Source organism: Schistocerca serialis, chromosome 10, assembly GCF_023864345.2.
Source record: "Schistocerca serialis cubense isolate TAMUIC-IGC-003099 chromosome 10, iqSchSeri2.2, whole genome shotgun sequence".
In the NCBI taxonomy this organism is placed as follows: Eukaryota; Metazoa; Arthropoda; class Insecta; order Orthoptera; family Acrididae; genus Schistocerca; species Schistocerca serialis.
Genome location: NC_064647.1, coordinates 211,514,494 through 211,529,992, shown reverse-complemented (window position 1 = coordinate 211,529,992; position 15,499 = coordinate 211,514,494). Strand labels below are relative to the sequence as shown.

The following is a 15,499-nucleotide window of genomic DNA, read 5'->3' as shown; positions in this document are numbered from 1 at the left end:
TGTGCTTTGTAGTCATTACGATTCCACATTTTTTTTCTGGAAGTGTAAATGTTATTTAACTGTATTTCTTATATTGCAAGATAAAATTTAAAACAGTCTCTCTCACGTTCAAGTTGTCTTATGAAATAAATCCAGGGTGGTTTTAATTTCACCCGGAGGAAAAAAGAAGCCAAAAACACATACAATTAACTCAACTATATTTAATCATGAAATATTAAGTAACATACAAAATATTATATAGTTAGCCTTACACAAATTAAAGAGAGACATCATATGTATTGAAGGCAACTAGTTACTATTGCAATAATTTATTTTATTATTTCTGTATTTTAACTTTTCTTGCAATATAAGACAGACAGTTAAATAACATTTACACTTCCTGAGGGAGGGGAAAAAAAAGCAGAATCGTAATGACTCTAAACTATAATTGAATCCAAATGCAGAAATTTATAGACATTCACTAATCTCTCAGGTTTTGTCTTTCCTAAATTATTTCTTAATTATGACCAAACACACGTGTAGGGGGAGAAGATTCTCTCAATGGATGCAGTGCTGACACAAAGCAAGAAATGAATAAAGACATTGCAAGACTGGGTTAGTGTTTTGAATATATTACTCATAGGAATTTAAATTTCACTACTTAATCATCAATATTAAGGGGGAAAATCATTCACTGTTTTTTTAATATCTCCCTTAACAATAGCTTGTTTTCAAAATTTATGTTACACATTTTTATGGAGCTGTATTGGCACCTGTAAATTGTTTAGCTGCTGGTATACAAGGATGGTTTGACAAATTTGGTAAATTTCCATGAAAGATTGGAACATTTTTGGTGCCCCTTCATATGGCGTAAATGTATTATTCCAAGGATCATATAAGGAATTTCAACAATGTACAGCAGACAGTTCATTATTCACAGCCATCTGAATTGGTCAGTGCGTCAACTGCAATTGAAAATGAAGAAAAGAGTTTCACGATTTTTTAAAACATTTTCGTTTGGAGGATTGGACTGCCGCACATATCAAGACAGATTGAAGGAAGTTCACGCAGACTCTGCACCATCATTGAAGACCATTTACTTTTGGATTAATGAATTTAAACTTTACTGGAAAGGGAACGAAAATGAAGAGCTCCATGTAACTAAAGTCGCCACAAAGGAAACCATTGACAAAATCCATCACATATAATGAAAGACCACCGAATAAAAATCTGTGAGATTGTCGAAACTGTACTCATCTAAACTGAGCAAATGCATAATATCCTGCATAGAGAACTGGCTATGAAAAAGCAATGTCGGTGCTGTAAGATTGCCCACAGTCAATCATAAGTGCATCTGGCAGAACATTTCAACACAGTGTCTCAGTATCTTTAATCACAATCTGCAAGACTTATTGCACGGATTTGCGACTGTCAATGAAACCTGGATCCATCATCACACACCACAGTCACAACAACGGAAAAAGGCAGGTGAAAGTGCACTGAAGAAGGCAAATACCATTTTGTCAATTGGTAAGGTGGCAACCACTGTTTTTTGCGATTCCCAAACAATAACCTTTTTTAGATTATTTGGAAAAAGGTAAAACTATAGCTGGGCCCTGTTATGCTTCGTTGTTGGATCATTTTAAACTCGTGTTGGCTGAAAGAAGACCGACGTTGACATGCAAAAAAGGATACTGCACCATCCTATACAATAGTGATAGCAATGGCGAAAGTACATGGGCTTTGATAGTTACAGTCAACTAGTATTTTCTGATGGGATGGAAAAGCTGGAGGACCTGATGTCCATGCCATCAAAGGGTGACTATGTCAAGAAGTAAGGTGAATTTTTTACGAAACAAAAACTTTTTTTTCTTTGCTTTTTAACCAGATTTATCGAACAACCTTCGTAGCATGCTGTAACAACTGTGAATATAGTGTTGTTTCGCGTGCGGTGTTGTGTTTATAGTCCGATTACAATTACTTGATACTTGACGCCTGTCACTTGGCACTGCAGTGTTGCCACATTAGCTACCGCTCGGTTAAGGCCGGTATTACACTATCAAATTTCTTTGTCAAAGATTTGATCAAAGATGTGATCCAATATTCCGTCCAATATATTTGACAAAGATATTTGACGTAGCGCTACAAGGGGTATTACACTGTCATCAAATTTTTCGTCAAAGTTCAAGATGGCTGACAACAACTTGTTATTTAGCCGCAGCAGTTCTACGTACTCCAATTGCATTGTGTGCACATGCGGAAAAGAAGTGGGGGGGGGGGGGGACCATACATACGAGGTTGACAGTCTTAAAAGTCCTGGGATTACAACTTCATAATAAATTCAGTTGGGAGGAGCACACCACAGAACTGCAGAAAGGCCTTAACAAATCTGTATTTGCAATTCGAGTGTTAGCAGACATAGGCAACATAAAAATGAAAAAGCTTGCATACTTTCATTCCATAATGTCGTATGGGATAATATTTTGGGGGTAAATCTTGAAGTCAAACAAAAGTTTTCAAGGTCCAAAAGCGTGTAATCGTATTATTTGTGGAGTAAATTCACGGACCTCCTGCAGAAACCTCTTCAAAGAACTGGGTATACTAACTACTGCCTCTCAGTATATTTACTTCTTAATGAAATTTGTCGCAAACAGAGATATCTCTTTTTCCAATAAACAGCTCAGTTCATACATACAATACCAGGAACAAAAATGATCTGCACAAGGACTTAAAAGCACTTACTTTAGTTCAAAAAGGGGTCCACTACTCAGGAACACTCATCTTCAATAATTTGCCAGCAAACATAAAAAATTTAGTTAGAAATAAAGATCAGTTTAAAAGGAGCCTGAAAGACTTACTTCTACTCCATTGGTGAAATTTTTAATAGAAACAAATGATGTATTGTATTTATTCATACTATTAGTATTGTTATTTCAGCTTAAAAAAATCGACATGTTCCACATCCACGAGGATCTCCTCAGCACGGATCTATGGAACGAAAAAACTAATCTAATCTGGGTGAAGCCGTGGATTTTACGACGACACGATAAAAGCATTCAACAAAACTTGTTACGTGAGCTTACAGTGGAAGACGTCAAGTCGTACATCAATTACTTAAGAATGGATGAGCATACATTTCTGTATGTGCTCAATGAAGTGTATCCTCATATCACAAAGCACAATATTCACTTAAGAACTGCTACATCTTCAGAAGACAGGCTCACTATAACACTCCGATTCCTTGCTACAGGAGAGGGTTATGTTAGGTTAGGTCAGGTCAGGTTAGGTCTCCAATCTTCTTAATCTATCTTTGTATTCAGGGTGCCTCACGTTGTAAAGCGCCTCATCAGCTTCAGACATCTCTATTAATTTTGTAGTTGTCGGCACACACCAATTGTATTTACCGGCAATGGTTATAAAAACACTACAGACAACAGAACGCTGCAGCGATCCTAGCGCTCAGAAGACAAGCGGTTTCTTTGATCAAATATACAGCGAGGCCATAGATTTGATTAAATATTGGACGACATTTGACAAAGTCCTTATTACACTATCAAATATCTTTGACAAAGATATTGGACAAAGAAATTTGATAGTGTAATACCGGCCTAAGAGAGACACGCAAACAAGGTGTGTCACTTTACTAGTAACGCGGAGCAACGTCGGAAGCTGCTGTCTGCCAACAGGTATGGCGGGAACGCGAGGTGCTTTGCCCACAGCTGATTTCGAGTGACCACTGGCTGAACTACAACAGATGACGTGTCTTGTAGTCCTGAATATTCACACCCTTGTCCCAACTTAGCCACAATTTCTTGATATGCAACGTATCCGAGAAAACGGCGCTCAGAGACCAGAAGCGACCTATTAATCATACTACCTTTGCTCATGGCGATTATACCTGACCTGTGCGAGCAGGCTCAAGACAGAAAAAGATTTCACTTTCAGCGCTATAAGTGAACCGTTAGCCACGCAAGCAGTCCTGGGTGGCATTCATTTGATTGCAGGCGACATCGGTAGTTTACAAACGCATAAAAAAAATGATAGGAAGAAAAATAAGAGCAAACAAAAAAAGTCAAGATAAAAATGATGCAACAGAAGATTAAAAATAAAAAAATTCAAACTAATTAATTAAAAACAATAATAAATAACTTCGATAAAGATTTTTAAATAACATTACCTGACGAGATTCGAACCCAGAACCTTCAGCAGATCTAGCTTTTCCACTGCGCTGCAGAAGTTATTTGTGTAAGACTCTTATATTTGTGTATAGGCCAAGTTGCAACGATCATTTACTGCCTTCAAGAAATTCTGTTTTACGCCACGTCGTATGAAGTTTACCTATTTTAGGTCGATATCTGCGATGATGATAACTGAATATGTGAAGCTGAATCGTGTCTTGTGCGAAAAAAAAAACAGTAATCTTTGGCAAATGGTGTGTACGAAATGTGCGTATTTAGTTACCACCGTTTTGTGTGTATTGTTTCAGGTATGGTTGTCCGTATGATGAAATGCGAAATGGAAGTACTATGCGGACACACCATCGTGGCTGTTTTAGAGTGTGTTTCAAATTAGTTGGCTGACGGTACAGGAAGTGACGCCGTTGCCCAGGTAACACCAATGGCGAGCCGGCTTTCCTTACCACGACGCCAGCAGGTCTGCTGGAAACGCGCCACTGTTGCCAGACCATGAATAAACAACAGGCATTACATGCAAGGTTCGTCCGCTCCCATTGTAATATCGTATTTTCTGGCAATGAAGTATTCTCAAGTCGTCTCAGATATTGTGAACAAATTTTTTGTGTTGGTGTTGCATTAATAACAACAGTGCTGTACATCTGAATACGATATTTTCAATAAAAGTGTCGGCCGAGAACACGTTCATGAGCTGCTGCAAAACATTCTTCGGAATTCGATAATAGTAACGGACAAAACGCATTACCACTCCCTTCTCATACACAAACCTCCAACAATACAGGGAAGGAAAGCGGATATTTTATGGGTGCAAAGAAATGTGCCATGAGATAAAGGTGAACTCAGCGTGTGTAAAGCGAAGGTAATCGAACTTTTAGTGCTGTACAAGCCAAAACTTCAAGCTACCTGGTCGACGAACTGGCTAACGGTAAATGGAATAGTTTAACCAGGCTTCCTTCGTATCATGCTTGTTTAAATCCGACAGAGTTTATGGGCGTAAGTGAAAAGTAATGTGGCAAAAAACATGAAATTTACGCTCAGTGCGGTTGAAGTGCTGACCAAAGAAGCCACTGAAAATGTTGCACGACATGACTGGTCTTGATTTGTCAGCCATACCAAGAACGCAGTACAGGAGGCATTGATTCATGAAGGGCTGTGACGAATACGTAACTTCTCTTGTTGCCATGTTAAAATCTGCTTTTGTCAAAACATAGCCGAGTTCAGAAATATTCATCTCGCCAACACTAATGCAGTTGGAATCGTTACAGTATCCTGAAATAGTGTATTACAATACTAACAACTGAGAGCTACTCAGGTCAACAGTTTATGAAACAGCCCATTGTTAGTATACAAAAAGTTTGTAATTTCTTCACTTACATTGTCATAAAACCCACAAGCAGTTCTCGCTTCACCAGCTATCGATGGCTCTCAATTACATTATTTCACTGAAAAAATCTGTAGTCGTCTGAATATCGCGGCGATAGATACGGAAGTTTCGCATACTAACGTACGGTAAAACACTCGTCTTTGCGTGCTATCATTTGCCAAAATCTTGTTTGGATATCTCAAACCATTAATGAGATACCAGAAATTTATGAATATTTTATTCTAGTTTTTTTCACTGAAGCAAGAGTTCGTCACGGCGCTTTAAATACCGGGTGATCAAAAAGTCAGCATAAATTTGAAAAATTAATGTAGATAGAGAGTTTTGACACACATGCTTGGAATGACATGGGGTTTTATTAGAACCAAAAAAATACAAACGTTCAAAAAATGTCCGACAGATGGCGCTTCATTTGATCAGAATAGCAATAATTTGCATAACAAAGTAAGAAAGCAAAGATGATGTTCTTTACAGGAAATGCTCAATATGTCCACCATCATTCCTCAACAATAGCTGTAGTCGAGGAATAATGTTGTGAACAGCACTGTAAAGCATGTCCGGAGTTATGGTGAGGCATTAGCGTCGGATGTTGTCTTTCAGCATCCCTAGAGATGTCGGTCGATCACGACACACTTGCGACTTCAGGTAACCCCAAAGCCAATAATCGCACGGACTGAGGTCTGGGGACCTGGGAGGCCAAGCATGACGAAAGTGGCGGCTGAGCACACTATCACCACCAAACGACCCGCATCTGTCGGACATTTTGTGAACTTTTTTTGTTCTAATAAAACCCCATGCCATTCCAAGCATGTGTGCCAGTTTTTACCTCTCTATCTACATTATTCCATGGTTTATTACGTTTTCAAATTTATACTGACTTTGTGATCACCCGGTACATTAAATTTTCTCGAAATCGAAAACAGACGGCGATATCCTTACACGTTTAAAGAATAATTCAATATATCATCTACATTTAATACGCAGCAACTTTTAATCTATCACGCACCAAACACAAATTAATAGCGATGCCTACTTTTCACTACAAACTGAGAATTTCTTGCTGCAGTGTACCTACTATCGAAATATCACAATAATTATGACTATTAACGAAGTGATAGCCGGTTCATCATGCAGCTGAGGAATTAAACTATAAGATGTGCGAGAATTAAGATTTTAGTAGCGAGTAGTTTCTTTAAAAGAATTTGAGAAAGATCGCAGGTCGGTCATTGTGGTCGCCTGCTGACTCTTCCAGCACACGCTGGCAACTATGCTTCCCTCCACTCGCTCCGTACTGAACAGTCAAAAGTTTAAAATTCTTTTAAACGCACTATAGGTGGGGACCGTTTTGAACTATGGTTAAGTTACAGCTAGAGGTGGGACCTAAACTACCACTGCCAACTGCAGCAAACAATGTAGCCCTACTTCAATTTCCTTTGTGTTGTGGATTGCTTGTTTTGTTTTCTTATTTTGAAATGAGTGAAGAGATTAATCCTGCTGTATAAAGGGATCTGAATGCGTCTCTCGCCACAACAAAAGGAATCAGCGATCCCTATAACAGTTATGTCAGTTCTGATTTCGTGGGAGCACAGAACTCGGACGTAGGATGGCAGCACCTCGATAGGGAGGCGGGGGTTGTCAACTCAGACCGCTCCCCCGCCCCCGAGGAGTCATAGTTCTCATTTGTTTACGGTCGTGGCCGCCTGCCATGATATACTGTTCGCACAATACCGGACCCTGGATTTGGGATTAAAAAAGAAAAGAAAAGAAAAAAAGAAAGCCAGACAAGGAATCACAAGTGGACTGACCATTTGTTGTGGCAGTCCGGCAACGGCGTTGTGCTCTCTGACTGGAGAAAGACACCTCTAACACTTGACATGTCAACTACCAACAAATTTTAATCAAACCGTAGGCAACAACCACTGCACTCAGCTCTTTGTAGCCATAGAAAATAGCTCTAAAGCGTCTATTGCCTAAAAAAATCCGAAGTTCATGTTCAGCATTTAACTCTATACCGTCTGTAAGTATAAGCAACTCAAAAAACTTTTGTAGTTTTAATTAGGATCAGAGCAATGTTAATTTTTTTTAACTGATGAAAATTTTTCATCCAAGGAACAGCTCCGAACACATCAAACAGGGTCTCCCAGGAGGAATGGTCATTATTAAGGAATATGAGAGGCATCATCAATCGAAGAAGAAAAAAAAAAGTCTTTTACACATGGGCTCCAAAATGCATATGTTAAAGAGCTATGAGCATTTTTCAGCAGAAGAGATGTGTTTCACAGTTGATCTCTGAATCTTCAATTTTCCTTCAGGGACATCCTGTATATATCTAAAACTCTTTACCTCAACAAAATGCATTTTTTCAGTGGCTACCAAAATACCTCGCACGCTCGGCCAGAGATGTTCCATGTCGTATTGTGTGTTCTACTTACACTGATGAGCAAAAACATGACGACCTGTTTAATAGCGTGTTGTTCCACTTTTCAAACACAGTACAACAGAAATTCTGCTTGGCAGGGATTCTGCAAGTCCTTGACAGAATTCCAGAAGTATGTGGCACCAGATGTAAATGCACAGGTCAAGCAACTCCCACAGTTTACAGGATCAGATCAAGCACAATTGCTGGCCAAGACATCAATGTGAGTTCACTGTAATGTGTCTCAAACCGCTATAGCAGTATTGTGACCTTTGGACAGCTATCCTGCTGGAAGATGTAGGGGGAGACTTCAGGCATCAAGCGATGCAAGTGGTACGCAATATAATTTCGCACAGTTCACTTCTGCCATGAGCCTTCAATTACCACCACATATCCCATGGGGGCCCAACTCAATGTACCCCACAGCATAATTACCTGCATCTATGGCGCAGTGCATGTTTTGTGCAGCCACTCGCCTGGATGAAAGCGTGTAAGGACCCAGCCATCGACCCGCTATAGCAAGAAATGCGATTCATTCGACAGGCGAAACGTGTCTATTGATCCACGGTGAAAGCTCTGTGATGCTGTGTCCACTCCAATCATAACTGACGATGTCGTTGGTCAACTCACGGACACACACGGGTTGTGTGATGTGGAACTCCATGTTCAAAAATTGTCTTTGAACGGTGTGCTCCGAACACATGTGCCTGCACTAGCATTGTACTCTGTCATCAGATGCCACAGATCGCTCCCTCTCCTGGATTACATACGGGGGGGATTCACCGACCTCTACGTTTCGTGATGAGATGTGGCCGTCCAATAACACACGGCCTACCCATTATTTCACCGTCGATCAACCACTTTCCATGCGTGTCCACGACAATTGTTGCGCCAACAGGCGACCAGCGCCATTTCAGATATTCTAGTTTCCAGCCGCAGCGTCACAATGAAACCTTTGACAAAACAGCGTATGTCCGTGGATTTCCACGTTTGCGGTCCGTATCTTCGATATAATGACTGCCAATTCGTCTCTCTTCCACTTACATTCTTTCCTTACTGCGTCACATGCACGCAACACCACCAGTAGGCATTCAAAATCGCAGCGGGCAATGATCATGTTTTGGAAAACGGCTTGTCTTTTTTAGGGATCCGACGAGCCTCAAACTGTAAAACCGGAACCGTTATAGGATCTGGCCGTCAGCGAAGAATCCTTCTTCTCAAGAACGGGAAGACGTACCAAGTTAAAATTCATGTCCCATACCACAGTCTATGGGCCCTTGTCGGTGTAAGAAATTTAGGCTTCTACGACAATACACTCATAAGATTATGTCACTTACTTTGATACTAGAAAACTCACTCAACAAAACCTTTAGGGTACTTCTCATTGACCTAGAATCGCGAAATATGGCAAGAAGCACAATGGTCTGTACAGCTGAAGTGGCAACACAGTGGGAGTGAATAGTGCGTGTCCAGATCCCACTGGTGCATTGCTGGCGGGCAGTGTTGCCAAATCAGCTTTCAAAGCTCATTCTGGCTTATTTTTAATACCGTTTAGCTGGCAAAAGAATGATTCAGTTGCGGTCCGGAAGAATTGCTTATTTCACAATCATTTGGCTTCTTTTCTACCTTTTTCTTGGCTATCGGAAAGCATTAACATCCATGTTGATTAAAGGAAAATTATTTGCATTGAACTAAGATTTCCAAATACGCTTCAATATCCTATGAAAATGCATTATTGTATTGAAATCAGAAAGCAAAGCAAACTAAAACAGTACCTTTAGCTGTACTGTGCACGTCGGCTTGCACACACACAAGACCAAAAACCTTACTACGGAATATAAACAGTTCAGAGCTTTACCGGAAACGCTGTTGCAGCATTACCATAGCTTACTTCATCAGCACAGTGTCGCAACATCACAATAATGAAGGAAGCTGTTCCAGGCTAAGCGGCCTGATTTCTGTAGGAAGAGTCTGAAGACGGACTTCACAGTTGCATCAAACTATGTGCCAACGAGTGAACTGGGGAGAGGAAGCTGGAACTTCTACTTCGCGCAGTAGTTTGCTACGTGTAAGAAATAATGTACTATTATGGTGCAGAAATTGTCAAGTTTGCCCTGTAAGTACCTAGCAGAAACAATATTTATATTTTTATTGATGTTAAAAGAAAGTTGTGTAAAAAACTTAATTTAAGTATATTTTTGTGTCAAATATCAAGGTTTTAAAAATAGGCTGCCACTTTATATGCATATCATAGAAATAAAGTCTCAAATTGTTACATCAGCATTCGAAGTACTAGTTCATCTAGAAATCATTTCTCTAACGGGATGGACAAGGCGCACCTCTAAATTTTTATTCTTTTGTGCTTTCCGAAGCTTTATATTCTTTAACATCTACACTTTCCTCTCCAGCTGTTAAAACCATTAAAATGAAACGCTGTACATTTGAAGCAAAATCCTTTGGAACAATTATTTCCTGAAGTTGTTTTAAACTGTGACTTATATACCTGATGTGAGTAAATTATTTTCCAAGCACTTAATTTGAAAGTTAGAAAAAAGTTCATCAAAATAAATAATACCAGTGTTGATTTCATTTAGGGTAGTCTACGTATAAAGTTTGATCAAAGTATTCTTCACACAGTTGGAGTTACCTAAGAATATGTACTCTACTGCATTTTCGTGTATGTCCCTCTTCTCCTCCAATATCTTATACAATTACTACAAAAATAAAACTGCACAACAATACACCACATTTTATTTCAGCTCTTCCTGGCTTTTTATGGACAGATTTGGTTTACTTCCGATTTCAAGAGCTGGCAACACATCTGGCGGGAGCTGTCTAGTCCTCTAGTTGCCTTATTCAGGACTAAAGTTCCCCATTCTAGTTAGTCATCATTTACTGCATCCTACCTAAACTTAATGACTTACGTACCGTCTTCTGAACCATTACTGATAATAGGTGGTTTCAGTTTCAATCCATGACGATTAGACAAACTGCACAATGAACCACAGCCTGCTCGCACCAAAAAAGGCTTAATTGATCTATTGACCTGTGACGGTACCGTTTTCATGCGCCGACGTAATTTTTTCAGCGATATGTCACTGAAACTGCAGATTTATTTAATACGTAAGTATAAACACAAAATCACCAAATACAGCCTGCTACCAGAATGAGATTTTCATTCCGCAGCGTAATGCGCGCTGATATGAAACTTCCTGGCAGATTAAAACTGTGTGCCGGCCCGAGACTAGAACACGGGACCTTTGCCTTTCGCGGGCAAATGTCCTACCATGCAAAGGTCCCGAGTTCGAGTCTCGGTCCGACACAGAGTTTTAACCTGCCAGGAAGTTTCATACGGCCTGTTGGTTGCGCAAACACTGAAATCAAAACGGCAGCTGTTGTTGTTGTTGTTGTCTTCAGTCCTGAGACTGGTTTGATGCAGCTCTCCATGCTACTCTATCCTGTGCAAGCTTCTTCATCTCCCAGTACCTACTGCAACCTACATCCTTCTGAATCTGCTTAGTGTATTCATCTCTTGGTCTCCCTCTACGATTTTTACCCTCCACGCTGCCCTCCAATACTAAATTGGTGATCCCTTGATGCCTCAGAACATGTCCTACCAACCGATCCCTTCTTCTAGTCAAGTTGTGCCACAAACTTCTCTTCTCCCCAATCCTATTAAACACCTCCTCATTAGTTATGTGACCTAACCATCTAATCTTCAGGATTCTTCTGTAGCACCACATTTCGAACGCTTCTATTCTCTCTTGTCTAAAATATTTATCGTCCATGTTTCACTTCCATACATGGCTACACTCCATACAAATACTTTCAGAAACGACTTCCTGACACTTAAATCTATACTCGATGTTAACAAATTTCTCTTCTTCAGAAACGCTTTCCTTCCCATTGCCAGTCTACATTTTATATCCTCTCTACTTCGACCATCATCAGTTATTTTACTCCCTAAATAGCAAAACTCCTTTACTACTTTAAGTGTCTCATTTCCTAATCTAATACCCTCAGCATCACCCGATTTAATTTGACTACATTCCATTATCCTCGTTTTGCTTTTGTTGATGTTCATCTTATATCCCCCTTTCAAGACACTATCCATTCCGTTCAACTGCTCTTCCAAGTCCTTTGCTGTCTCTGACAGAATTACAATGTCATCTTCTCCATGGATTTTAGTTCCTACTCCGAATTTTTCTTTTGTTTCCTTTACTGCTTGCTCAATATACAGATTGAAAAACATTGGGGAGAGGCTACAACTCTGTCTCGCTCCCTTCCCAACCACTGCTTCCCTTTCATGTCCCTCAACTCGTATACCCGCCATCTGGTTTCTGTACAAATTGTAAATAGCCTTTCACTCCCTGTATTTTACCCATGCCACCTTCAGAATTTGAAAGAGAGTATTCCAGTCAACATTGTCAACAGCTTTCTCTAAGTCTACAAATGCTAGAAACGTAGGTTTGCCATTCCTTAATCTAGCTTCTAAGATAAGTCGTAGGGTCAGTATTGCCTCACGTGTTCCAATATTTCTACGGAATCCAAACTGATCTTCCCCGAGGTCGGCTTTTACTAGTTTTTCCATTCGTCTGTAAAGAATTTGCGTTAGTATTTTGCAGCCGTGACTTATTAAACTGATAGTTCGGTAATTTTCAGATCTGTCAACACCTGCTTTCTTTGGGATTGGAATTATTATATTCTTCTTGAAGTCTGAGGGTATTTCGCCTGTCTCATACATCTTGCTCACCAGATGGTAGAATTTTGTCAGGACTGGCTCTCCCAAGGCCGTCAGTAGTTCTAATGGAATGTTGTCTACTCCCGGGGCCTTGTTTCGACTCAGGTCTTTCAGTGCTCTGTCAAAATATTCACGCAGTATCATATCTCCCATTTCATCTTCATCTACATCCTCTTCCATTTCCATAATATTGTCCTCAAGTATATCGCCCTTGTATAGACCCTCTATATACTCCTTCCACATTTCTGCTTTCCCTTCTTTGCTTAGAACTGGGTTTCCATCTGAACTCTTAATATTCATACAAGTGGTTCTCTTTTCTCGAAAGGTCTCTCTAATTTTCCTGTAGGCAGTATCTATCTTACCTCTAGTGAGATAAGCCTCTACATCCTTACATTTATCCTCTGGTCATGCCTGCTTAGCCATTTTGCACTTCCTGTCGATCTCATTTTTGAGACGTTTGTATTCCTTTTTGCCTGCTTCATTTACTGCATTTTTATATTTTCTCCTTTCATACAGCTGCTAACTTTGCTTATTTCAGCCAATCAATGCACAGGACACTGTGTCGTCCCACTAACACGATGATTTAATATTCTTACAAGCTGCACGAATATTATGACTTAATTAACCAAGGGTCAGTCATTATGTTTGCATGGGGCTACCGAAATCGGATTCCGTAAGCCGATTTCACAACACCGTTTCTGGTTGGTCATGTAAACACTCCATACTATTGGTTTTCCGTCTTGAGCTTAGTGCAATTTAATTAAAGAGAATTACACCAGACGCGTTTCGCTTTTATGTATTAAGCATCTTCCGCGTTTATTGGTGTTTCGTTATGTATTCTGCTTCTTCCCTCCTTCCTAGCAGCGATTGACGCGGAAAGACTTTGCTTCACGTTGCACTTGGCAGTTTTTACCATTCTGCAGTATTTTTTTGCGCTGCATTTTTTACATTTTACTCTTGTAAATTGAAGTTGTGTGTGTTTTTCATTAAGTTTTTATATCAGTTCGTTATGTCAGAATGGCAAACACTGCCAACTCCATATGTGAATCGAAGCCTTTCGACATCCACAGCTGCTAGTAAGGCGGGAAGAAGCAGAATATGCAAAGGAAAACCAATAACCACGGAAGATGCTTTATAAATAAAAGCAAAACGCGTCTGGTGTAATTTTGTTTCATGAAATTGCAGCAACGTGAAGGTGGAAAAACCAATATTAACCGTTTTAACAGCTGCTGCAGAAGACGGTCATGCAAACAAAACGTATTAGGCCTACTCCAAAATCGATTCTCAGGGTGTCTACGTGGACAAGAAAAAAAATTTCCCGGATTTTTCCCGGACTTCCCGGTTAAAAACACAATTTCTCCTGGTTGATTTTGCGTATAAAGCGGGTGAAAATACATCCGTGTTAAGTAACAGTATACTTTTCCTCGGAGCTGTAAAACCTATCAGTCCTTTATCGTAAAGGTCTTATACCGACGGAGGACGTCCCAGCACTTTAGGAAACGAAATCCAGGAAAAACAATGCGTTTGGAAAGTTGTTTGATGCGAGACAATATGCACAGAGTTTATTTTCGTATTGCGAAAGTATATACACAAATTCCACAAATTACAGCACGGTAGTTTCCGAAACTCTAAAATAGAGATTGCGTTGAGCGATTCACTTTTGTCAGCCAGTCATAGCTCATGTCACGTGATCTCGCTAGCGAATGAAGGCAGTTATTCAGAGCACGATGCCTACGACAAAGACAGGCCGCGGCGCGTACGTTACGAAGATAGGCCGAGCTCGCTCAACTGAGCAAAGTGCGCTTCTACACCGGTTAACTCGTAAGTAGAAGTGTATGTACGAACGAGAATTGCATCGTCTATTGGCATCCACTGTTATTAGTCCTACAATGATAGGAAGTCCGTAGGCCCACTAACAGGCTCTAATTTGGCAATTAAAATCGTGCCAAAATGATTATCAGTTGCGAAGAAAAGTCGAAGTGTTCTGGCATGAAGAGATTTGTGACATAGCTCAATAACACATTATGCACATTTTTTTTTGAAGGTCAATTACACTTTTTGCCATCGATTGCATAATTTCTTATCTATGAAAGAACATTAAATATGAAAACTAACTTGAAGCTCGGTCTCTTTTTAGCGTGTGTTACACGTTAAGTCATATCAAATACAAATGTGCCGGTAAAATTTTAAATAGTGGCATAAATGACTTATCTTCTGGGCCCGACATTTTAAAATGGCTGATCCTCAAAGTGTTACGTTTTGAATGAGGGTTATAACGCCCTGTGATTTAAGAAATTCACTGCACATTCTCACACGTAACATAAATCATCTTGCGTGGAAATTTACTTTGAAAGTAACGCATCTCAAGCCACTATTCGTAATATTTTCTGGTGATCTGTTAGAAATGTAAACAATTGTGACGTCACGCACATCGAATGCACGTTAGTTGTTACGGACGTACGGCATAATCTTCAACCTAAAGCCTTTGACACTTTTCGGTGTCGGCACTGGTCTGTGCATTGTGTAAATTACCCATTTTCTATGCAACGAAACTTTTATTTTGGTGTTATTCTCTTACTTATGTTTCATTGCTGCAGTATTATTCAGCAGTAATGGACTAAAGTTGTCAGCGTATCAGATCTTACACGTCAAACCTACAAAACTTTAACTACGAACAAAAACAATGAAAAATACCGGAATTCTAAAAAATTCCCGGATTTGTCCGGAATGAAAAAATTCCCAGGTTTTTCCCGGATCTCCCGGATGTCCCGGGCCGTGTACACCCTGAT

General features: G+C 39.8%; 1 protein-coding gene across 1 annotated transcript in view; it reads right to left on the bottom strand.

Annotated features, from left to right (window-relative positions):
- Positions 1 to 15,499, bottom strand: part of LOC126424790 (RAC serine/threonine-protein kinase) — a 770,672-nt gene that overhangs the window by 49,806 nt on the left and 705,367 nt on the right. The gene's annotated exons all lie outside the window — the stretch shown is intronic.